The sequence below is a fragment of the Suncus etruscus genome, chromosome 3 (genome assembly GCF_024139225.1).
Source record: "Suncus etruscus isolate mSunEtr1 chromosome 3, mSunEtr1.pri.cur, whole genome shotgun sequence".
Taxonomy (NCBI): Eukaryota; Metazoa; Chordata; class Mammalia; order Eulipotyphla; family Soricidae; genus Suncus; species Suncus etruscus.
In genome coordinates this window covers 156,459,952-156,487,427 of record NC_064850.1, presented here as the reverse complement: position 1 = coordinate 156,487,427, position 27,476 = coordinate 156,459,952, and the positions used below count along the sequence as shown (strand labels likewise).

The 27,476-nt window shown below is 34.3% G+C and overlaps 1 protein-coding gene across 1 annotated transcript in view; it reads left to right on the top strand.

Annotated features, from left to right (window-relative positions):
• The window catches only part of CDH2 (cadherin 2), a 273,767-nt gene that overhangs the window by 94,408 nt on the left and 151,883 nt on the right, over positions 1-27,476 (top strand). The window lies entirely within an intron of this gene.

Below are 27,476 nucleotides of genomic sequence, written 5' to 3'. Positions count from 1 at the left end.
TAAAATAAGCATGAAGGACTAGATAAATAATAGTGGGGGAAGGGCCTGCCCTACATGCAGCCGACCACAGCCCCAACAGGAATAATCCCTGAACATAGCCAGGAGTAAGCCCAGAGCATTTCTGGGTGCCCCCCTACAACTAACAACATCAACAAGAATGAATTATATAAACATTTAAAAAAATGTCCTCATCTTCCAATGATACAAGCATGACTCTTTTGGGTTTGTTGGTTTTTTATTTTTATTTTTATTTTTATTTTTTTGTTTTTGTAGGCAAAAGTAATACAGGATTAAAGGGACTCTTATTTGTGGCACATTCTTAAAACTGACTTGATTTGTTTACTTGAAGAATATTGAAATTTGCTATAGCTCATCACATCATTATGGAAAATCAGTGCCCAGAGTGGGCTATCTGGCTATTCTCTTTCCGCTCATCATATTGCTTTTGTTTGCAATTATTGTACTTAGGAGGATATATGCCGAAGAACTCCACCTTTAGTTTTCATTTTGCTCAATGGACTTTTCTCCTTAAATCTTACTTAATGAACTGTGTACCAAGGAGGAAAGCATTATTCTGTTTCTAATTTTTATTTTTGTTTGGTGGTGTCACATAATGTTGAGATTATCTTTGTTTCTAAGATGTATAGGTTTTAACTCAGTACAATTCCACACCTCTTCAAAAGGTAGAGGAACATAATATCTTACCACCAAAGTGCCAATGTAGCTCCACCACAGTAAGAAACATCAACCTCCTCTTCTTGACCTTTCAACCCACATGCCCCATTGCTTTGGCAACTGCAATTCTGTGATCAGGGAGTAAGGGTTTGCTTTCTTTAACCCTTGTCTGTTTTTCCTTACATCACACATGAATGAGATTACTGCTGCTTGTTTCTCTTTTGAATTAGTTCACTTACACAATTCCCTTTGCCTCCTGTTTCATCCGTGTTCACAAATGGCAAAAAATGCACCTTTTCTTATTCAAATAATGGTCCAAGGTGTATATATATCACCGTTTCTTTTATATTCATCTCTTGCTGGAAGCAAGATCTGAGCTATTTTAAATAGTTCTGCTGTGAACATCTATCTTTGGGTTGTGTTTTTGTTTGGGGAGAGTCATAGGAGTAGACTTGCTGTATCAGATGGTAGGTTTATTTTTGTCATCTTGAGAAACCTCCATGCTGCTTTCCTTAGAAGATGGACCAATTTATATTACTACCAACAGAGAATAAGTGTTCCTTTGTTTCCACACCCCTTCAAACAATTTTTCTTTTTTATATAAGTCATCCTCGTAGAGGAGGATAAATAAAGAATAAAGAATTTTTTAAATTAAATCACCATGAGCTACAGTTGAAAAGTTGTTGATAATTGAGTTTTTCAGTCATACAATGTTCTAACACCCATCTCTTCACCAGTGTTCATTTTCTACCACCAATTTCTCCAGTTGTCATTTTTATTTGCACTTCATCTTATAATAAGTGATAATGAGCATATTTATATACCACAGACTACATAGATTAATGCATTTTGATTTAGGTCTCTGGTGCTTAAATGGTATGATAGAAAAGTTATGTTAATATGTAAAGAACTTACAACATAAAATTAAGATACCATTTAATTATAAACAGGAAAGTTCCTTCACTATATTTTTATTATTTCTACTCTTTATTTCCCTAATATAATTTTCCAAAAAGGTAGGCAATTAAGAGTTTGTTAGCCACTTAAAATTGATGGTATTTCATTTAAATTTTTTTTACTTATTTTTTCTTATTGGTGTCAGTAATAGGGTTTTGTAGAACCAATATTTATGTCATTTTATTAGTAGTTTTATTCTTCCAACTCACAGGGGCCATGCTTAACATGCTGGTTTAAGAATATTTATACTACTTTAGTACTGGGAAAGAGACTGTCATGTTTTCATTGTGTTTTTAGATTTTTAGATGAACAAATGCTAGACTTCAGTTTTATTATTTTGCTTTTCTGGACTAGTCAGGTAAATAGAATTCTACAGACAAATAATAAAGAAAAGTATTTTTATTTATGTATACTTTACTTCTGCTTTTAGTAAAGGTTAATATAATTTGGAAGGAGTAACTGGAGTGACAGCACAGAACCTTGTATATAATAGACCTGTGTTTGATCCCCAGCATCTCATATACTTCCCTGAATGCCCTCTACAGGAGTAACCCTGAGTGCAGAGCCAGGAGTAAGCCTTGTGCACCACAGGGTACATCCCCCATAAAAGATAAAAATTGGAGAGCTAGAGAATCAGAACACTTCTAGGTTTCTAACCCCACAACCCCCCCCCACACACACACACACAAAATTGAGGGCAGCTGTACTTTTCCAACAGACCTTGTTTTGTTGTTGTTGTTTTTAAATTTAAAGGTTCTCTATAAGGTTTTTATATCAACAGAAAACTACTAATTACTAATTTTTGATCGAAAAAAACCACCCAAAACACTTTGCTTTCCTGAATTTTCATTTTTCACAAGTGGAGTTTGACTGTTAAAGAGAAACTAATTGTGTCTTTGAGCAGCTGCTTAATTAAAAGCTGAACTCTGGTCTGTCAAGGTGAGTTACAATTGGCCAAGAGTCAGAAATTTGTGATTGCATTTGATTTATTTGCTAGTTTCACAGCCAGATAGATTTTTTTTTTTTAGATTCGTAGTTTGTCCTTCAATAATGACTAGATATATACCATTGGTATTGGATTCTGTTGAGCAGAAAGAGTTAATGATGCTTTTCAGTAGAACGTTATGTTTCCCATAGTAGTTTTTAAATTTATGGATCAAATAAGCAGGGGAGAGTTTTCAGCACTTTTTCAGATGTTTGAAAGTTGTTCCAAAGCATGATCCAAGAAAAATGAGGCCATTTATCTTTCCAGGGGTTTCCGTGCCCTCTCAACACCTATGTGTTAATGGGATAAGTCAGAGTGGTTTTCACTCCTTGAAACTTGCAGGGTATCAGATGGAGAGAGTTATAAAGAGTAAGGTTTCTGCATCCCCTGTCTACCAGGTTTTATTATGGAAACTGTTCACTGGATAATTGGGTTTAATTTGTAACAGAATGGAAGATTTGTTGTAAACAAGAAAGTCTTTGAAGATAAATCTTGTCTGTAGTTGCTGTAAGGATGCTGGTGGAAACCTTGATTTCTTTCTTTTTTTAAAAAAAAATAGTATGGATAGAGAGGGTGTATTCTTTCTTTCCATTTTTTTTTCTTAACTTTCTTCCGTTTTGCCAGACTCTAAAGTGTTAGTGGGGCTAGAAGGTGATAATTAGTAGTCTTCACCTGATTTTTTGTATGTTAGCTGGCTAATTAAAATGCATACAATCTTTCACTTTATTTCCCCAAAGGAAAACATACTTCCTTTGACAGCTGCTTTTCTGACCTTCTGCAACACGCAGTTGCCACAGTCTTTGCTTTACTGAGTGCATCTTAGACAGCTGAGAAAGAAGAACTCTAACGTGCTTATCTGTAATGCTTAAATACTAGGGACATGAGTCCTACTTGTAAGTTCAAGGTTTGTATCAATATTTATTAGTTCTGAAGGGTGCATAGTATATTTCTTTGAAGTCATTTATTTAGTTTTTATTTATATTAACTTTTTTCTTATTCAATCTTATAGTAAATGGCCTAGATAAGTGCTCTTACCTTTCTACAGTACCATATACCATCAATTCAAGAATCACTTTTTTGTTGTTATTGTCTTGTTTGTTTGTTTGTTTGTTGGCCACATCCAGTGATGCTCAGGGGTTTCTCCTGGTTATGCACCCAGAAATCGCTCCTGGCTTGGGGGACCCTATGGGACGCCAGGGATCGAAACCAGGTCCTTCCTGGGTCAGCTGCATGCAAGGCAAAGGCCCTACTGCTGTGCTATCACTCAGCCCCAAGAATCATTGTTTTTATATGCCTACTGTCTTATTCCAAACTTTATCATCACTCCAAAAATAAACTATGTTTTCAACAATAAAACACTGGATCATCAAGTATTCAGTATGGGGTATTATACCACCAGATTCATATTTAGCCTCAGGTATTTTATTAATTTAATAGGCTCGATGAACTTTGATTCTATAGCCTGAAATGCTACTAGGTTTTTATGAGGAATATAAATATCAAATGTACTTTTATAATGCAGTCTAATTTTGCATGCTTTTAGTTGTGAAATATGTGGAGTTTTAAAATCTATCTGTATCAAGTTTTGCATCATATAAAGAGATATTTTTCATAGAATTGGTAATGAATGTGTGTTTTCTATGAAGTGTCATATTGAGCTGCTTCTTTACACATAATTTAGACATGTGTTTATATCCCAAATAATTATAGCTGAACAATTGTGTATCTAAACTATAAAAAAATGACCGCATGCTACCTGTGATATAAACAATGCAATTAGAGATAAGATGATAATTCAGAATTATTATTTTGCACTTGAATTTGTTTTAATAATTCTGATGTAAAGTAGATATCATATAGAATAAAACAATTTCTTAATAATTGAGTTTAGATGGGAGCCAGAGAGATAGCACAATGGTAAGGCATATTTGCCTTGGGCGCAACTGAACCATGATGGATGGTGGTTCGAATCCTGACATCCCATATGCAAGGAGTGATTTCTGAGCACAGAGCCAGGAGTAATCCCTGAGCACCTCCAGGTGTGACCCCCAAAACTGAGTTTAGATAGAAACAAGAGTCTATTTATTGAGACAAATGCTCTAAACACAGAAACATATTAGTAGCTTATCTTATGGATTTTTCTGCTATCTAATATTACTTTTTAACATTATTTGAAAAATCAAATCTATAATAAATTTATGACCTTAGTGAATTATTTCCATAGATATATTTCTTTCTCAGGTAAAGAAAAGCAGTTTATATCATCTGTCTAAGAGGGAAAAAATAACTCAAGCTGATGCCTTAGCTACTTAACACTTTCCCACCTTGCTATGGTGACAGGCAAGAAATTAAATAGTTCAGGAATCTCACATTCCAAATTTTAGATTAGAGAACTTAGGATTCGTCATTGTCACTAAAGTATGTCCAGAGTATATAGTTTAAGATCAAGTATTTTACTCATTCCCATCTATTTATTTGAACTTCTAGTTATTGTTTAAGAAGTAAGCTATGGGTGAATGAAAGCACATAGTCAAGAGTTTGCTTTCTTTGGTTAAGACAAGGAAGGATTAACTAGGAACAATTTATGTTCAAACATTTTTATTTATTTATTTTTGCTTAATTTTGTTTCATTTATAAGGCCACCCTACCCTACAAAAATTAATTTTTAGGGCCTAAAAGATTGTGCAGGAGGTCATTTACTTGTGTTGTATGTGGCTATAGTAACCATAACCCTGGTTGGAATCCCAGTCACTCATACAGCCTTCTAAGCTAATGATCACCTAAGTGGGAGTAACTGCTTAGCCTGAATGGGTATATCCCCAGCTCCCAATAAGTAGATAGTTATAGCAATTCTGTGGACCCAGTGACTTAAACCTGTGATAGTTGGCCCATCATGTAATCCTGATGGTTTGGTACCAGGGACAACCACATCTATACCGTGAGGTGCTTAGGAGGCATTATATGGTGCCAGGAATTATCAAGCAATCTAGCCCTTTGGTTCAAACTTTATTTTTAAATCTGTGAAATGCATAAAGATACAAAGGCTATTACAGTGCCATTAGCTAGCATGATTATTACTTTTCATTGAACCTATATATTTATGTGGGGATATTTTCCTGAATATAAATTTTTGATTATAATTCTGCATTCCATGCTTCAGAATTTAGTTAAGAAAAAAACATGGTGTGTTGAATGACTAATAAAATTTTGTTGATTTCAAATTGAACATTTCTTCTAAGAGTAGAGTAAAAAGTAATTTTAAGACTTTAAATGTATCTAATTGGTGGGTTCCTAATAATTAAGATTTAACTGGATTTTCTATGTAAAGTATTTTTTTGAAAGGATGGAAAGAATTTAGAAGTATTCCAGAACTCTAAAATGCATACTTATAATTTGCTTCATTCAGATTTATTTTGATTGACACACGATTCCTATGTTGTGTTCTGAAATATCCAAAATCACAACATCTTGATGGGATATGCTCTATTTTTGAATTATTTTAAATAGTAACTTTAAAATTTGCATTAACTGAAAAGTACCTTGTCATAACATTTGCTTTGTGTCATGAAAGGTTATCTATATTTGGAAGTAACATTTTGGTAAAAGGAAGATTATGGAATATTTATGAACATTCTCACAGATTCATGGGTTATTAGAACCGGATGGAACTTTAGAGCTATTCAGTCACAATCTTTCGGGTTTACAGTTGAAGGAAATGAGGTGCAGAGAGACTAAATGACTTGCCTGATGACACAGAGCTGAAGAATAGTCTAAGAACAGCCTAATAGTGAACTCTTTCAATCACTTGGGATTTAATTTTTTATTTGATAAAATTAAAGATAAGTTTTCACTAAAATCACCTTTTTTGTGTTTTTTTTTTTTGGGGGGGGGAGGGGATTGGGATGGGGAGGCCACACCAGTGACACACAGGGATTACTCCTGGCTATGTGCTCAGAAATCACTCCTGAATTGGGCGACCATATGGGAGGGACACCAGGGATTGAATTGAGGTCTGTTCCCAATCAGCCACGTGCAAAGACAAGCGCCTACAGCTGTGCTATTGTTCTGTCCCCTAAAATCACCTTTTGATGATTGCCACTCTTTTTATTTTTTTTCTGCCTAGGTAAAAAGTAGGGCCCAGGCCAATTTCCTAATAGAAATAGCATCTGATCCTATGACAAAGTTGCTGTAGTTGTGGGCATGTTTTTAGATGCCCGTGGAGAATGCCCTGTGTCAGTTTCATACTATGCACATTCATCACTGCTTCTATTATTCAGCAGTTTGAGGAATAAAAAGAGACAATCATGGCAGTGGTGAAAAGATGTTTGAGAAAAACTTAATTATCTGTTTAAGTGGCTAATTTTGGCTTTAATAGGATGTTCATTATGACCAAAGTAGTGGACCTTTGTAGGGTGAGGTCATTCTCTATAGTGTATTTGGGATTCTTCTGAAAACACTTAGGGGAGCTAGAAGCCCTTTGATGCTTATGGCAGTTTTTTATAATGCTTTAAGTTGCACACTTTAATCTCCCAAGTTCCAGGAAGTTTCTTCTTGTCCTTTAATCAATTTTTCTCTGTTAAAACCTCTGAATCCCCACAAGCTGCTATTTCCGGGAAACATAACATCTTATTTAAATTAAATTGCATTTAGGTATTAAATACGATGGGAGAGATTAAATTCCCAAATGTGTTATGGTGTATTTGTTTATAAATCACAGGTGTTTTTACAGTCAAGACTCCAGGTGGCTTTTGGAGAAATATACGTTAATAGGGTGCTATTAAAAAAGCACATACAGGTGCAGATGACTTTGAAAGACAAGAAAATTTACCACTAGGCTCATTATGATGGATAGAATTTTAAGTTTTATATAGTGAGGAGGACCATATAAATAGCTTCAGGGGTTAGATGAGGTATTAGTTATAGGTGTAGTTAAAATTGTAGAACCAATAACCGAAGCTCTATAATAGCCACAAACAAAAGTTTGGCTATGTGACATGTTAAGTGATTTGAGAGACCACTATTGATTATATTCTGAAGTCATGTCACTAGATGCTTTGTTCTTCAGTAAGAGGTTTTAGAATGTGTGTGTGTGTGTGTGTGTGTGTGTGTGTGTGTGTGTAGATCATATATAAAGAGTTGTATCTAGTGATTCTAGTACTTAGTAGCACAATATAACAGAGTGTCTTTGTTATTGAGTTAGCCTGAATGCATTTCATATGATCTTCTTGATATTCTTAGGCTCATGGACTGCATTCAGAAATTCTTACCCAGTGGGACAGATGGGTAAAGTTCTAATGAGTTGTCATGCTACTGTCAAGTATGACCAATCTAGAGTTGTTTTCATTGTACTGCTAAAATAATTGAGAGCGATTGAGGATCTAATAGAGTTGTTTAATTTTAACAACAATTAAATAGGCCTTTTTATATGTATATAAATTTATAGTTTATAAATTATATTTATATTAATTTATGTATATTTATAGTCCTTTTTATACATTTTCTTTTCCTTGAAACAGTTACACTCAGTGTTGCTCAGGTTTACTTCTGTTTCTGTGCTCAGGGATCACTCCTGATAGGACTGAGATACCATATGGGCTGTTGAGGACTGAACCTGGGTCAGCCATAAGACTCCCTACTTATTGTACTATCTCTCCAGTTCCTGGTATTTGTTTTATAAATTTCTTATAACATTTGAATTATTTATATGTGAATGACTTTGGGCATGGTCCAGGTTTGGAGAAACTCGGGACCACGGTGACTTCTCATGACAATCTAGAGAAATATGTGAGTAAACAGTTCTTTAAAGCAATAGAATTACCCGGGAAATGGATATAGATGGGTGTTAGTCGTGCCATATAATTTATTTTAAGGAATAAGCTCGCGTGATTATGAAAGTGAATTATTCTCAAAACATGTAGGTTGAGTTGGCAATCTGAAGACTATGAAGTGTCATGGTGTAGTGCTACTTTGAAGGCTGTCACGTTCAAGACCAAGGAAGTGTGGATGAGGACATGATATGCCTAGGGAAAGATGCATTTTTGTTCTTTTCAGTACATCAGTAGATTGAATGAAGTCTTCCCACTTTAGAGAGATTAATTTCATCAAAGTTTCAGTCTAATTCTAAAAATCTCCCACAGAAAAACTTAATGTTTGATGAAATACCCAAGTAGTCAAGTTGACACATAAATTTAGTCATTACATATGTGTCTGTAAAGGTGCCCAAGATAGTACTTAACAAAAGCAGTGATCAATAAATGGATGTATGAATGAGGTAAATGAATAAATGTTGATCTTGAGTGATACATTTAAACTATTTAAATTTGAAATACTTTATTTTTTATAGTGGAGAACTCATTTTTTTAATTAATTTATTTAAGCACCATGGCTACAAAAATGTTCACTGTTGGTTTTCAGTCAGTGTACACCATTTACCATCCTTCACCAGTAGTGCACTCTTCCCACCACCTATGTCCCTGTTTCCCTTCCATTCCCCATTCCCATCTATGCTTAAGGCAGGTTAATTACACACACACACACACACACACACACACACCCCTTCCTTTTGACACTGTGGTCTGCACTATTGTCAATGGAGGGGTGCCTTGTGTGTCACCAGGGAGCAATTCCAGGGATGTTCAGAGTTTACTTCTGACTTCCTATACTTAGAAATTCCCTCCTGGTGAGTCTATGGAACCCTGTAAGATGCTAGGGATCAAACCTTAATTAACCATTTGCAAATAAAGTGCCCTACCATCTGTGCTATCTCTGACAAATTACTTAAGCATTTATTATTATTATTATTATTATTATTATTATTATTATTATTATTATTATTAAAAAGTAGGATGCTCACATATCTTTAGCTGAAATAAATTACCTTTTTATATAACAGATAGGACAAGTTGAAGTTTATGCCTTACTCTGAATGTAATTAAAGTTACTCAAAAGAATCTAAGATATTTCTCTCCTTTGAAATTTTGTATCTTTTTTAATTTGTCTCATATCACTGTTCCTCTTGATTTTTATAATATTTTCATCACTTTTTTACTTATTCCTGTGGTATTTAATGTTTACACTTATTTTTGCCATTATTTATTTTTTATATATCTTAAAATTATCTTTTTGTCATCCTAGTTCAATTGGGTTTGTGTTCATTTTACTCTGTATGAATTTAAATCAAGTGATTTCTTGAAAAATGTCTTTGTGCTGTATAGATAATAATTTTTCAGAATTCAACTTAGGAAAATATGAAAATACATTTCTTATAAGTGTATCTGCATGACTCTAAATAAAAGTGAAATGGAAATTCATTATTTAAAACAAATTAATGATATATTCTTAATTTGAGTTTATTTTATTTTAATCTAGTGTTTTCACTACAAAGTTATGAAGATCTCTTGACATACATTTTTAAAATTTCTATGAGTTGACACTATCCTTCTGTAGAGGACAAATTGCGATGTTAGTAAGTATTTAATGTTTTAAAATATGGAAGCAAATCACGAGGCTCTTAAAATATGATGGAGCACCACCATATTAAGAATCTATTTTTAGGGCCCGGAGAGATAGCACAGTGGTATTTGCCTTGCAAGCAGCCGATCCAGGACCTAAGGTGGTTGGTTCGAATCCTGGTGTCCCATATGGTCCCCCGTGCCTGCTAGGAGCTATTTCTGAGCAGACAGCCAGGAGTAACCCCTGAGCACCGCTGGGTGTGGCCCAAAAACCAAAAAAAAAAAATCTATTTTAGTTCTTTCCCTGTTACCAACAGGTTATTGTGTTGAAACTGTAGATTTGACTACACAGTCATGTTGTTTTCTAAACAAATGAAGCATACTAAGTTTACTTTGGAACAGCAAATGAGCAAAATGATGTAAATCAGTTCTGCCTCCAACAGATCTACTCCAAACCACCAGGAAATACTCCTGTTTCTCTATCAGTTATATCTACCCACTTTCTCCTAGGATTGTATATATGTACAGCTAATTCTCATTTTTCTTTAATTTCATATTTGTAAAATCACTTCATCCTAAATATAATTCTCTGTCAACTTAAAATTAGAACTTGATATTTTTTTGGTGATTGTCAGGTATGTGCAGAGGGAAAATAAATTGCATCCTGAGGACCAAGGATGTGAGTCAGTGGTAGAGAGAAGAAGGGAGGAAATAAAGAAGGGAGGAAAGGAGGGAGAGACGGAGGGAGGGAGGAGGAAAGACTGATGTCACCAGACATACATCTTCTTAGCAGAGATGTTACAAACAGCACCTCTTTCTGCTTTCAGTTCTAATAGTCTGAACCAGCATTCTTTTTGCAGTCTAGTTAGTGCTAAGCATTCACATATTTGTGCATTTTTATTGGTGATATTATTCTTTCAATTAGCCACAGACACAGGATTAAAATGCTATCTAGTGTTCCTAAGTTCAAGACTGTTATATGCTTTTGTGGAAAATGCATGGTTGCCAAGGTTTTCAACTACTTTTCCATGCACTGGTGACTCATCTACAGAAATCACTGGTTGGATAGTGAAAAGGATGCTTAACTCTCAATATTTTTGTCAATGTTCTGTCCATGTAAAAATGTCAAAAAACATTCTGAATAAGCTGTTTTCAGAGATGAGCTATAGAGAGTTGACTGTGTTCAGTATAGTTGTATAGTTCAGTATAGTTGACAATAGGGACTGGAGTGGTAGCACAGTGATAGGGTGTTTGCCTTGCACGTGGCTGACCCAGGATGGACTCGGGTTAGATCCCTGGTATCCCATATGGTCCCCAAGTCAGGAGTGATATCTGAGTGCAGAGCCAGGAATACCCCCTTAGTGCCAATTGTTGTGGCCCAAAGACAAAAACAAAACGAAGTATTAAATAAGGCATTAATGTATTAAATAAGGTAGTTATAAATAGAAATACAGAAAAAAACGATTGTATTGTCTGATAACCAGATGTTTGAAGTGATCCTACTTTGTATTTCTTTTAGGAGCAATATTTAAGTATTTGCTCAGTCAATATCTCACTGAACTTTTAGTATGTAACTACTAGGAATAATGAATCATCAACAATATTATTTTCAAAAACTGAGTTCTGCCCTTGTGTTTGTATATTTTCTCTTATTGTATATTCTGAGTTATTTCTTGTGCCAATTACATGCCTAACATCTCCTTAATGTCTTTGTACCACACAAGTATGCTGTTAATTTATTTAATAAAGCATTACTATTAAGGGGCCAGAGCTATAGCACAGTGATAGGGCATTTGTGTTGCATGTGACCAAATCTAGGATGGACCTTGGTTCAATCTCCCAGCGTCCCATATGGTCCCGGAGCCAGGATATGGTCCCGGAGCCAGGAGCAATTTCTGAGCGCATAGACAGGAGTAACCCCTGAGCATCATAGGATGTGGCCCAAAAAACAAACAACCCTCCAAAAAACCTACATTACTTTTAAAACATTGTAAGACATTACTAGCACCCCAAGTTTTTGTTCTTAAAGGCAGTTCTGGAATAAACATTTCTGTAGCTTAATTAATTATTGTACTCGTAATTATTTCATTGGACTAATTTTTCTGCACATGAAATTTTTGTAACACAAGTTATGTCAAGTTAGACTTTTGCTTTTTTGTATGATTCATTTGTGATCTTTATAATATGTTATTTTCCTGGATAAATGAAGATTAGCAGAAAACAGTGACTTTTAATAAAAATTAAACTTATTTAGAATTTTGAGCCACACTTGGTTATACTCCAGAGCTACTCTGACTCTGTGCTCAGGAATTACTCAAGAGGTACTTATGGCACTACATGTAGAACTGGGACTGAACTTGGATTAGTTACATGCAAGGCAAATATCTAAACTCCTATATTATTTCTCCTATCTATACTTTTTTTTAATACTTAAATGGCATAGCTTTAATTTTGTAAATAATGCAACACATTGGCCTTGAAGAGAAGTCTGACTTGTTCCAGCCTCCCTTTGATTTCTTTATTGTAGCATTGTTTCAGATGTCTAAATTCAGAAAACATGAATCACATATCTATTATTTGTAGACAGTTGCAGAAGTGAAGGTGAACCACTCCCTGCCATCTGGCAAGTCAGAGTGGGAATACATAGATTTTCTGTTACAAGGGAGATCCTGATTAATGACTCAGGAGGAATATAAGGCAAATGCACTGGAAATACTGAGGTTGTAGTAAATATTACTTTCAGCTGTGAGAATTGGTGGCTGAAAAAGGCATATATGTGCTAGACATTGAAGGATGACTTATGTTCACGGGAAAAATTATCTAATGCTATAAATTTGTATGCTTCTATTACAGTGGCAGATTTTTAATTTTGCATATGGTCTTTCTTGTGTAGGAGCATGTCTAACATCATTTATTTTAAGCATTGCTGCTTATAAAAAAGCAAATGTTGATTTACCCTCCTTAGATATTATTTACAAAGTCCATGTGGCATTTTATAGTTTCTACACTTCCTCATAAGTTTTCTATTTTGCTTATTCAGTATCCTTATTATAATAAATTATTGATGCATTATATTAGATGTATTCAGACATTTTAATTGAATGTTTTTTATTAATAAGATCATTTTATATTTTATCCCAATTTTGCTTATTTCAGATAAAGGTAAGAAAATTAACATGGTGTTGATTTTGTTTTTTAATTATTTTTTTTCAATAGAGCATGCATTCCCAGGAATGGAATTAGGTGTGTATTTTTATATTACTTTGCAAAAAGTTTGTTTTAATTAATAGTATTCCCTATCATAGTTGTTATAGCATTATGTAACTTAAAAAAAACTCCTTGCTTTCTAGGCAAACATAAAATGATACATTCAGATTATTTTAATTTATAGACAGCAGGGCTTCATATAACTTACTTCATTCAATTTTAATTATATTTTAAGATTGGTGAGGAAAATCAGCAATGCTAATTGAAGAGCTTGTTTTGTTGGATGTTTTTGAAAGTCACTTTTCCCAAGAACTTATCAGTGATTGTTAAGCGAAGACTTTCTGTATTATAATTCGAAAGGATTGGTCTTCTTTTAATATTAAAACCTTGTCTTATATAAAATAATTGTTCATAATTTTTACTTAATTACTCAACTAAAAGAGTCTTTATTTTAATATTGAGGTCAGACATTCCTTATGGATATATTTCAAGTTAAACATACTTTTATGTACATGCAAGTTAACGTTTTTAAACATGTACCTTTATATACAAAGGAGTATAAAATATATAGAACTGCCTGCTTCTGGGTTGTTAATTATATCTAGACATGTTAAGGTAACAAAATATTTGTGACTCCCTCATAAAGGAAGCTGCGATACTAAAAATTAATATTTCTCAAAATCGTTCATTTTCTGACATTGAAATACAAGTAATAAACTTTTGAGCCTCATACCAATTCATTCATTTCTTTTCTTTGTTGATATTGTACCTTGTATATGCTCTCCTTTGTGAGTTTTAATGACAGCTCTTAATAACTTTTTTCATGTGGCCATTTTCTCTCTTCTGCATGTTTCCTGAGGAGTGGAAAACCATAATAAGATTCTTCTAAATCCTCAAGCTAACACAGAGCAGTCCTTACTACTAATTTGTTCAAGTGTTCCCCAAGCATTTATTTGATACAAGAGGGCTACCTTTAACTGTTGTTGGATAAAACGTTTATATAAAAATGAAAAATATTGTGGCACTTTAAGTCTGGCTAGATCATTTATGGGGTTTGAGTTGGGGAAACCATGGGTCCAGGGTGTGAAGTTTATTTTAAAGTTTAGAATGGCTATTAAGCTCTAAAAGTGTAATTAAAAGACATTTTCAAAGTAACAGTTATCTGGAAAATCTGTAATTGCATATTAAAATAGCAGAAGGTTATTTTCCTAATATATCACACTCTATGTATTGTAATTTAAATTGGCCTAGCTTCCGACAAATACATATCTAATTTGTGGAAAACTTTCAAGTCTCAGAAATGTAGTATTTAGAGCTGGTGGAGACCTAGAAATTATCTATTTTAAATTTATTTTTATAATTAGGGAAACCAAACCCCAAAACATGTGGCTTTCCCTAACTTAGTGGCGTTTTCCAAAAAGAAATTGTTTTTAAAATATAACAGATATTTATATAGAGATATGATAAATGAATGCGCCTTTTTCACATTTGAGGTTAAGCATTTTTAATCAGATCCAAAAATAATTGACATTTACCCAGATAGTTTTCAAGACAGTGTGTCCATGTGGCCTTGAGGAGCCTACACCATCCCACTTCTCTTTTTTTTATTTTTAATTTTTAATTTTTACTTAGAAAAAGGTTTCATGTATCAGGGAATTGTTCTATTTTTTGTTTGTTTTGGGGCCTCGCCCAGTGGCACTTAGGGGTTACTCCTAGATTTGCACTCAGAAATTGCTCCTGGCAGGGTCCGGGGACCATATGGGATTTCGGGAATTAAACCCGGTCCATCCTGAGTCGGCACCTGCAAGGCAAATGCCTTACTGCTATGCTATCTCTCTGGCTCCAGAATTGTGCTATTTAAGTTCAATGTTCTTTTTTTAAAAAGGGAAGATTCAAATATACTTCTGAGATTTCAACAGATTATCTTTGTGATGAAGACATGTACAAATTCCTCCTGGGTTTAAGTTAGAGGTTTTTAGTTTGATATATAATATGTAAAGAAATGAAATAGAATTTGTTAAGGGCATTATATTAATCATGCACCTGGCTGACAGTAATTGCGTTTTGTTCAGTGTTTTTTCTGTACTTTATGGTCAAGTGTTTTATTGTTTTTGAGAACCCAGTGTTTTTTTTTTTTTCTTTACTATGCTTAGACTTGAAAAGGTATAATTTATCTTAATCACACTAAACAAATCAAACATAGTGGATTCTAGATGAAATCCAAAGGTCAGGAAGGAACCTTTGAAACTCTAAAATATCTGTTCATTAGGCTCTAAAAACAAGTAAAAATTCTCAATTTTTAATTTTATTACATTTCATCAGTATTAGGTTTTGAGTACTTTTTTAGGGGAGCACTTGGTTTTTCTAAAATATAAAATGTTACGCGTATGTGTGCTACCCTCTTCATTTTCTTTGGAGAATGGGGCCTCTGTTTCATCTATTGTGTTCTCAAAGGTATTTCTGATGAAGAGAAGCTTTAAACTAGAATGCTGTACCTTAGATTGTGGTAATTTATGAAATGACAAATTTAATTTTACTATCTTTTTGAAGAAGTCCACCAGAATGATAGAAGAGATAATTTAGTGTAACCTACATTTGTGATTTGACCAATCCTATGAGAAATATACAACTTTATTGGTCCCATGAAAGCACATATATTTTAAATATTTCAGTGTGAAGTAGGCTGACTATTGACTGGTTTGCTTGTTTGGCAATAATATTTGTTTTTAGAGTGTTCATGCCATTTTTTTTTCTTTTGAACACTATTTTTTCCCTTTTTGAGTTAAATTGTTGAAAGAATTTGATAATTTAATTGAGTGAGTCCAGTAACCAAAATTTATATGATAGCTATTTCTTTTTAAAATAATAATTTCAAAAATATACACAAAAGTGATCATTTTTCAATAAAATAAGCTGATGTTAGACCACAACAAATCACTCCTCTACCATGACAATGAAGATAAAGAAACAATTTAAACTGAGAAAATTAAATGCAATCATTCAGAACTGAAATGTTAAATTAGTGGAGATTATATAAACTAGATTAGTGTCCCCAAATTCCATGTCAAAATCTTAAATTCGGACCAGAGTTATGTATAACGGGTTATCGTGCCTACCTTGCATGTGGCTGACCTTGTTTATTTCCCCAGTACTGCATGGTCCCTGGACAATGCCAGGAATAATTCTGAATACAGAACTGGAAGTAATGACTGAGCACTGCTGGGTGTATCTCAGAAACAAATACTCACATTTAAAAAGCCCTATCTCAAAGTATGAGTGCTTTTAGAGATAGAGTAATTAACCCAAATGGAGATCATTGACTGAACCTAATCCAACATGATCTAGGTACTTGTAGATTTTAGATCCTGAAAAAAACCTGTGAAGAAACAGGAAGAACATGACCATCTGTAAACTAAGGGAGAGTCCTACAAATAAACTAATCCTGCCCATATCTTGACTGCAGACTTTTAGTCTTATTATGAGAAGTGAATTCTAGTTTAAGCATCAAGAATCTGCTTCATAATAGCAAGCCAGATTAACTAATTTGGGAACCTTGTTTAACGAGTTATTAAAATTGTTCAGTCAATTGAAAAAAATTATTACTTTTCTTTGGACAAAAAGGTTTTGTGTCAATTCCTCATAATCTTTCTGAGGGTAAAGCCATCAGTGTTTTATTAATTAACTTTCCTGTGGCAGCATCTACAAGTGAAGGTCAGTAGCTTCTTTTTTGGGGGGGGCAATGGGGGGAAGCATTCGGAGGTGCTCAGGAGCTATTCCTGGCTCTCTGCTCAGAAATCACTGCTGGCAGGGTCAGGGATCATATGGGATGCCGGGGATCTAACCGAGGTCCATCCAGGGTCTGCTGTATGTAAGACAAATGCCGTATTGCTATGCTATCACTCTGATCCTAGAAACTTGTTCTTAAAGTATCTTTTGCTATGAAGTTTCAAGAAACCTGGATTTTGAAAAATACTTGAGTTAATCATTTGGATTAATTTCTTTATTTCTGTTAAAATATTGTTTCATATCTTTGATGGTAAGAAAAATTAATGATTTTTTCTACCACTTTACAAAAATATATTGACATAATTGTGAAATATTTTCCAGGCCAACTGAAGGACCAGACCTTCTGGGTAGAGAATTAGCCCCAATTAATTATAAAAGTTAGTGAAAGTGTCAGGAGGATATTTCATTTACTTGGTGTTTCTTAACGTAATTTTATAACAAGAAATAAATAAGAAAAAGAGAAGAAAATTTAATTTTTTCACCTTCCTACCAGTTTGGTTTATGATACTTAAAGGCAATTGTACTTTCTTTTTTTTTTTTTTTTTTTTTGGTTTTTGGGCCACACCTGGCGGTGCTCAGGAGTTACTCCTGGCTGTCTGCTCAGAAACAGCTCCTGGCAGGCACAGGGGACCAAATGGGACACCAGGATTCGAACCAACCACCTTAGGTCCTGGATTGGCTGCTTGCAAGGCAAACACCACTGTGCTATCTCTCCGGGCCCAATTGTACTTTCCTTTAAGAAAGACACACAACTGTCTGTAATTATGTATTACAGAAACAGTATTCACAAGTCTCCTTTGTTATTTTGACTTATCTATGAAATTAAATGTAAAATCAATGTAAACTGCCCAAAGGACTAACATCCTCTTTTCCAGTCCTCTTGTGGTTCTGCCACTATAGATACAGAAATTTAAGGCTTACTCTCTACTAACTCTGTGTTCTAAAAGAAAGGGTGAAAAGGACTTTTCTTTCTCTCCCGTACAAGAAATATACATGTTACATTAGAAATATTATACTAACATCTGGGTATTTCTAGGTCATAATAGATACTATCGTATCTTTACTACAAGTAAGGAAATATGTCTTTTTTTTTCCGAAGTTATATTTTGGATTTTGATACTTTTATCTGTCATATTGGAAGGAGGATTTTTTGATTGCATTTCCAAAAGTTAGTTAAAATGCTTTAAAAAGGCTTTAATAAAAGTGCATTGTTCCCTTTTGAAAACTTTAGGTGGAGCAGTATAATTTTTTGGAAAAACATTGCTGGTTGTATATAAGTAGATGTTTGTAAATATATCATTTCAACAGAAATAAGGGAACCTGTGTTGTCAAGTCATCTTTATTGCAAGCTAGTGCATAACCTTGGGGAAATGTTTCAGTCATTCCTGACCTTCATTATACTTTAACAATGGACGAAGAAGATGACACAAATATTGGCTTTTATTATTTTTAAAGGGTCTAATATTGACCCAATACGCAAGCCTATAGTTAATAATACAGATTCATCGCAATTCCAATTAACTCAGACATTAGTGAGATTAATGTAATCTGTATGCTTAAAGGCAGACTGAACTGAAAGAACTTCTTTATGCATTATCTTAGACAACAGATATTAAAAAGATGTACTTACTAATATCTAGAAGGGAGTTCACAGAGATTTTTGTTGTACAGTTTTATTTTGTTTAGAAAGCCGTCCTTGTATTCGAAGATGATATGGATAATTAGATTCGATTTCTAACACCTTACAGCTATGGCAATTTTTTCCCTTTTTTTTTTTTCCTTTTTGAAGCATTTAACTGCCCTTAATTTCTTAATAAAATAAAAATAAAAATAAAAATAAAAAAATAAAAAATAAAAAATAAAATAAAAACTTTTAATGAAAATTAAAAAAAATTTGGGGGGGCAGACTACAGTCAGTGTTGCTCAAGGCTTACTTCTGACTCTAAAATTAGAGATCGCTCCTGGCAGGTATGCTGGAGATTGGTCAGGCACTTGCTAGGCTAACCTTACCTGCTATACTACTTATTCCAGCCCCCGAATTGTTTTAAGTACATTTTACAATGGTTATTCAAGTTTCTTTGTCTTCTGAAATTGCAAATGAGGAAAGTTTGATCATAATTAAAATAATCACTATCTTGTTTCCTTCTGTTTCTCAAAAACTTTTGATATAACTTAATATCTATGTCAATAAATGGTTACTGCCAAATACCTCTATCCCAACAAGGCCTCATAAGAGCATTAATCATGTTCCAGTTCCCCTTCTTTTCTTTAAACATTCTTTAAAAAATATATTTTCTGGGGTTGGAGCGATAAATCAAGTGGAATGGCATTTGCCTTGCACACTGAGAACATGAGTTAGATCACTGATACCCTATAAAGCCCCCAAGCACCACCAGGCGTAATTCCTTAGAGAGCCCAGAGTAACACCCAAGTATTGCTGTGTATGGTCCACAAAACAAAAAAAAATGATAAAATAAAATAAAAATATATAAAACAACAATTTCTTTTTAAGAAACTAATAGAATTTATTTAACCATATAGGAATACAAGAAGTAGATAAAGCCACTGGATTTAGAAAAGATCATTGCTCAGGTAAAAAAATAACATTTGAAATGTTTATAAATTATATTCAACCAGATGATACTTAAAGTATGACAGTCAACTTATATGCAACTTTTGAGAAAAAGATTATAGAACTAAGAAACTTTTATGTAAACATAATTGTTTTTAAATGTCCTTGTATTTAGGAAATGCTAGTCACTAGAATAAAGCAATAATTTGCTGTGAAGAAATATAATAAATTTATTATCCTAACTGAACTTTCTTTGACTTGTTTGTTGTAGGGTTTTTTTTAATTGTTATTTAGCTAATATAGTTCATTCATATGGTTTTAACCAAGACTTTTTGACTTTTGGTGCTTGGAGACTCTGTGGTGCCAGGGATAGAATCTGGATTCCTCCTTTCACATGTACTCAGCTCATTGAACTACCTCTTCCCCCTGTGTTTATGTTTTTGGTTTTTTAGTTTTTTGGTTTTTGGGTCTCACCCAGCAGCCCTCAGAGTTACTCCTGGCTCTACACTCAGAAATCACTCCTGGCAGACTCAGGGGACCATATGGGAATGGAATTCAAACCATTGTTCTTCTGCATCCAAGGCAAACACTTTACCTCCATGCTATCTCTCCGGCCCCTATGTTTTTGGTTTTAAAATACAAAATTACTGCGCCTTTACCATGCCTTTGGTAATTGTTACCTGGAAGAACTTTCATTTCTTGAGACTTTTATTTGATGCATTGAAATAATTATTTTGCTAAATATATATATCAGATTAAACTATGCTAATATGGCAGAATCAGAGAAGTTTATTGGAAATTAGACTCTTACGAATTTTGTTATTAGCTTGTTTCATGACAGTGATGTGAAGTGCCTTCTAAAGTCTTGATAGCTTAATGTCATGTAACAGTATACTCTTTGTGCTTTATAAGTACTTTTTCTTTTTTTCTTTTTTTTCTTGTTTTGATTGAGGCCAATGTAAATTAAAAGTCTTTCATAGTTAAGTTTAAGGCACATAGTGCCAGTGATTTGGGCAATTCCCACCACTGATGTTGCCCACTCGCCTCCCTTATTCCTAGCATGCATCTTGTACCTCCACCCTTAGCCCCCTGGAAGGCCAGCTTAACAGGTCCCTTTTGCTTATAGCTTGTTGTGGTTTGGGTCTCTTGATTCCATTGTCCTTGACAAGTGTTTTTCTTTTATATGTAAATTCAAATATGATAATAAATAGAGACAAATTAAAACATAGTTATAGTTTTTTTTCTATTGAACTCTTAGATTGGCATTTTGTAGTAAATAATAATTTGTATAATTTTTTAATGTCAGTTTTGGCTTTCTTTTGAATATGTACTATAATCTTTACCTGATACATAACTGAGTATTTATGATTTCTTTTATGCTATTCAGTACCTGCTTCTTTTCAGTTTGCACTTGCATTGTTTTGTGTGCTCGTTATCTCTGCCAAGTACAGCCAGTCCTCAATTTAGAAACTCTTGACCTAATAGGAAGGTAGCTGCTGACAAATATACTGAATTGTGTAGATCTTCTTCCTACCACCAGGTGTGATTGGAGCTGATGGCACTGAAAACCAAACTCTTTAAGAATCAGCTATATCTTAGTCATTTCTACCCATACCACACAGAGACTGTGTGCTTTACAACTACATGAAATGGAAGACAGGCTAGGAGATTCTGTCTGTTATTGATTCACTATAATCTAGGATTGAAAGGAATCTATGATCTACGTGCTGTTCTAGGATTTTCAGTTTAGAAAAATATTGTTCAAGTGCTAGCTATATGAACAACTAATCAATCTTGTTTGCTTGTTTAGACTTCATATATCTGTCATATCTGCTTCTTTATTCTGCACTATGTACTAGTATAGTTGAATAAACAAGTTTACAGTGTTATGAACTCATTATTTTTTTGAAAACCAGTCTACCCGCATTCCCCAATATGATCATACTTTATTCTAAAATGAATAGTGTCTTTTTCATTAAACATATATTATTTTAGGATTGAAAATTGGATTCTTATTATTCATTAAGTTTAAACAATCAAGTAGAGTTTTAATTTCCTCTGACTTACTGCCTAGATTAATATTTTTGTAAAGCAGCCTAGAAACCTAGTAATTTTTCCATTATCACAAGACATATCACAAGGTATATCTGTTGAAATGCTTGCATTTGCAAATCTTATGTTTTATTCTCTCTGATGGGGAGGAAGAATATGGAAACCAACAATAAAACTTCAAGTATCTGTCTTATGTATTTGGTTTTATTCTGTGTAACACAGCTATAATTTCTGTGTTCCACAGTTCCTGTAATGAGAGTTTGGTCAGTATTATTTTTGTTTTATTTCCAAAATTGGAACAGAGCAGAATATGTATTTCAGATGATGACACTCCCGTAGTCTGCCCACAAACATTTTTTGTAATATAAAAATAGTCTATCAAAGAACACTGTATTGAGGTCCTTGACCTGTAGAGGCAAGAATTACTCTTTTCTTCTAAGCACAATATAATCAGAAGTTTGGATGAATACAATCCCAGGAGAAAAATCCAGCTTCTTGAAATGGTATCATTACAGGAGGACTTCAGGCCAGTTGTGTTCTGATTCTGTGGTTTGTTAGTGTTGGCATGTGTAGAAGGCAGTTTAAAATACTGCATGTGAGAGAGCGAGAAGATGCTTGCAGTACTCTAACCCAGTGACTGTTAAAACATGTGCTTTTGCTCTCTTTAGGCAGACTTCTGTTTACACCATTCCAATTTTGTCCTCCTCCTGGCATGGAAAGAGCTGCTTTATGCTTTATCATGCTTCCCTTCATACAGATGCACAGCTCTTTGTGCTCTTTGCATCAAACTTGTCTTTTATTCCGTTTTTTGTATCTTTTCCAAGGAAATTGATCTCACAAAGAATGCTATCAAATTCATCAACTGGCAAAATATAGCATTTCAAAGTTAGGGAAGAGACATTAAAAAGATGCAATCGTAAGCTTGACTGTTTCAACAGAGTTGCTTAGCAGAAAATATTAAATTTGCCTGCATGCCATTAAATCATTCTGGGCCATAACTAGCCAAAGAATTTCACAATGTGGATAACCTCCAGCCCTCTGACTGTATGCAAAGTAGGAGGCCTGAATAAGAGCATTGTGTTATAAAACCTTAGGCTTGAAGGGAAGGAAGAAGTCCAATCTCCCTGGTTATTTTGGACATTCAAATGCTGTCTAAGAGAAAAGAACTCATTATGACTCAGTTCCGTTAATTAGACGTAAATTACCATCTTTTGTCTGATACAAAGGAAGGTAAAGGGAACTGCAAAACCAGAGGATACTGAAATTCTAATGAGATGAGAGCAAGGGCTGGGAAAAGGACTGAATACAAGGAGCCATTCAACTGAAGGCAAACCCCTAGTGTGACTTGTGTCTGAGCAAAAAAGTGAAAACATACATTTGTAATTGTCTAGATTCATATGTTTTTGAGAACACAGCCACTGTCCCCACATAACTCAGTGAGTCTTGATTTTGACAGGATGTGATGTTGATCCAGGAAATTTGTTCTTTATATTCCTGATTACACTCTGAAAAATTTTGTTATGTACACAGGCTGTTCTCAGTGGGATATGAAAGGCCACAGAAAATGTCTGGATGATAAATAAGTGACTTTTTACTTAAAAACATTAAAAGTTTAATAAAAAAAAATAAGACATTGTCAGAGCCTGACCTGGAGACTTAAAGAATCAGATGGTAGTAGGTTAACTGTTTAAGTATGACTGTAGAGTTATGGAATTTTGATTTTGGAAAAGTACTTCTGGGCTTGAAAATCTAGTTCATTAGACTTAACAAAATAGTAATGTCATTAATCCTTTACTTAGAAATGTGTAAAACACATTTTCTTAATTGCAACTTCTCTATTGTAAAACAGGTTGTTCCAGAGTAAATTTAACCTCATTTTTTTTCCTGCCTGTTGGAAAGCTGAATTTCTCTCTTGTGTTAGGCAGAAATTAACATGGTCTCACAGGTCTTAAATTCTGGTCATGTAATGTCATTAACTTATAAAATAAGTTTCTAATACAGGAGTATATATGCTTCTAGGAGAGTAGAGGGGTTGGTGAAATAAGAGGTTCTAACTAGTTTAAAATATACAGCTTTAACTGTTACGTTATTGGTTTATGTACTCAGACACTTGTGCTTTTTCTTTTTTTAGTGTGATTTTTGGGATTGGGCTCTATGACCATACTTGATATCTAGAAGTTTCTTCCATTCTTTGCTTTGTGGAAGGTCATTCCCCATAGTGGTGGGGCTTGGGGTCAGCGGACCATCCACTGACCATGCAGTGTCAGGGATTTATTAAGGGCTGACCACATGCAAGCAAATACCATAACCCCAGTATAGTCTCTCATACATACTAATTATTTTCTAAATCCTAAATACATTCTTATCCATTAGACACTCAAGGATTATCATGACCCTTGAGTCATGTTAGGTGTTGAGTAAAGAGAATACAAAATCACTTAGATGAAAATTCTGTCATATATTTAACTTTGAGATACACAATAGTCAGCAATAGGAAACAATTTCTCACAACGTTCCAAAGATTAGACGTTAAGACTGGACTAACAGATCCAACTCAAAAATCTGGAGAGTTGTTTGTTCATACCATAAAGTAGTAGATGAAATCATTCAATGATTAAGAAGAACCACCATGACATAAAATTGATGCTCCAGTAAATTAATATTTAAGGGTCAGGAAGAAAAGTATGAGACTGAGATTAAAAAAATAACGTTTTAGAGATGTAAGGTGAAATAAGTGGAATAGAATGTTGTTTTTGCAACCCGGAGGGGGGAGTGGCTATTTTTGATATATTTGATTTGGGGTTGTCTATTATTAATAATTTGTGTGGAGGGGCAGGAAGTAGATGTGATGGAGAGTGTGTGTGAAGAGACTGTCTGGAAGTATCTTAAGACAAGTAATGTGAAACCTGTTTTTAATTAAGATAATGACTTATATACAGGGGGAAGGATAGAGAGGAAGACAGAAAATAAATTGGCAGATGGTGGTTTATGCCACAAAATAGGCAGTGTCAAAGACACAACTAAAGGCTAGTTGCAAATAGGTAAAAAAACAAAAACAAACAAAAAAAAAAACCTCTAGACTCCTGGCATTAGGAGTAGATGGATTGGATTCTTAGATTGTAGAGTGAAGAACTAAGTTTTGACTTTGGTTTATGACCTTTCTCTTCCAGGAGGGATCTGCAATCAGATACTTATAGGCTAGACTCGAGTCTAGTGATGATTCAGATGAACCCTTTAGTGAAAAAGGAATTAAGTTTACCAACAGCAATTAAACTGACTATGACAATTAGTTATCTACAGCATGCATAGAAGAGCCTTAAGAATTTTCTTTAGGGGCTGGAGTGATAGCTGAGCAGTAGAGCATTTGCCTTGCACATGGCTGACCCAGGAAGGACCTGGGTTCGATCCCCTTAGTGTCCTACATGGTCCCCCAAGTCAGGAGCGATTTCTGAGCGCATAGTCAGGAGTAATCCCTGAGAGTCACCAAGTGTGGCCCTAAAAAATTACTTTAGAAACTGTTTCCTGCCTCTGTGTGAGAGATAATGGTTTTCCCTATTGATGGTAGTTTGGGGAGTGTTTTGGCTAGATTATCTTGGAAGATCAGGTAATTGGAACAAACTTTTGTTTAGCTGGTCTATAAGCCAGCGAGGATAGCCTGAAGCTTAGATATGTAGACCAATATATATATTGGTCAGGAGGTTATGTCTGGCTATCTGCTCAGAAATCGCTCATGACTTGGGGGACCATATGGGACACCTGGATCAAACCCAGTTCCGTTCTGGGTACAGGCACACACCCTACCTACCACTGCCTGATCGCTCAGGCCCTGTAGACCAAATTGTGTGTGTGGAAGGGGTTGGTGGGTGTTTGGGTGTTTGGGTGTTTGGTGTATTGAGCCGCCCCACTGTTTTCTAGCACCTTTCCTTCTCTAATACATGTTAAAACTGGCTTTCTTAGCCATGTAGCTTCAAGAAACAAAGTAACATGGTGATCCTGCTTATTTTTCAGATGATTGCTGTTACATGAAGAAAAAAACAACAAAAAACATCTTCTAGAAAGTGGCAATTTTACTAGGATTTTCTATTAATAGAAAATAAAGAAAACAACAAAACCAGAGATGACTTTAATTTAGTAAACTAGTTACTTTTTTTTTCTTTTTAATTTCTTGCCCCTTTGGCATCACTATAACTTAGGGATTGAATTTTATCTTGGCATTACAGTCTGATTTTCAGGCATCATTGAAAATAGCAAATACTTTATCTGAGTGATATTTGTAATAGCTCAAAGGGTGATAGGTATATAGAAAATTAAGTAAACATAATCCAACACTGAGTCATGGCTTGTTGGCATTTGGTAACTTGAATTTGTCAGACAAAAGTCTTTATGGCTGATTTGCTTACTGGCGACCTATGACGGTCTGCAGATTAGGTATGAGTCAAGCCACAGGCAGCTCTCTAAGCTCTGTAAAGTTGCTTTCTACTGAAATCTACAAGGCAAATATAGAAATAACTAAAGAAAATTAAAATCCTTCCCACTCAATCTTGTGTGTTCTCACTGTCCTAAATTTAGGACAGCAGTTATTTCTTCTACCTTTGACATGCATGGGGACTTTATAGTGTGGTTCAGTGCCAAGCCTGTCTCTATTTGCTTCAACAGGAAAAAATGGTTTCATTCATTTGACTATAGTATGCCTATGCATATTTCCGATCAGACTTTAAGTGGCATAATTTGTAGGATAAGAGAACATGACATTAAAATCAAATGTCTATCGAGTGTGTGAAATTGGTGGGTAAATATTGGCCTGTATTTCTCATAATAAAGTAACTAGCCTAACTCCTTTGGTCTTTTTTTTTCCAGTTAGGACATAATCTTTAAGGCCTTTTCCTGCTCTCAATAATTCCCAATTTTTTGAATTTTCTTTGAAAGATTTAAAAAAAAACTATCTTTTTCCCCCCACCAACTTATATTTTAAGTTGGTGTGGTCTAGCATTTCTCCTAACACAACACAACAATGATAGATTATGCAGGTTTCTGTATCTGAATTTAAGCCTTTCCTTTTCACACATTAAAAAATGTTCAATGTAATGGTCGGCTATTTGGCTGTTCATTAGCACCTCCAGCAGAGGGTGGACAGGGACAATAAAATAGGAAGAAGTTCAGACAAGGTAGTGCTAGTCTTGGTACTAATGATGTAAAGGAGTTTCTTGGGGGATGTTATCTTTAGTAACTTAATTATAGTATCCATATCTCCTGGAGCTAATTCAGGGAATGACTTAGAAAACAGACCAATAGCAGCAACAAACATGTTTTATCAAATCTTCTATCTCACCCTTAAAAGTACTTAGGCATGCAATTATATATCATAATTCTTTGTGTTCAATTGGCACAAATATTGCTTGTTTTTAGATTTCTCCTACAGTATTTTCAGACCCCTGTAATTTGATTCATTGTATTGAAGAATAACACAAGCCCACTTTGTTGTCATACAACTGTGGTAAAGAACTTTAGAGTTGGTGAGACAATCCCTATCAGTCATGGCATATTATATTAAAGAAAATTGTTCTTTAGGGTGGTATATTTTTTTCTGTTCTTTTACCTTCTGTCCTAAATAATGAAATATTTAAAGTGTGTTTTTGTTAGATTCTTAAGCACAATTAAGAAAACAGACATTTAAGGAACAGCCATGGTGGCCGTAAATGGCATATGTAACATTATTTTATAATTAGTAAAAGATAGGATTAATGAGATGATAAGAATTGTTTTGTGAATCTTTCAGCAATTTATAGGAAAA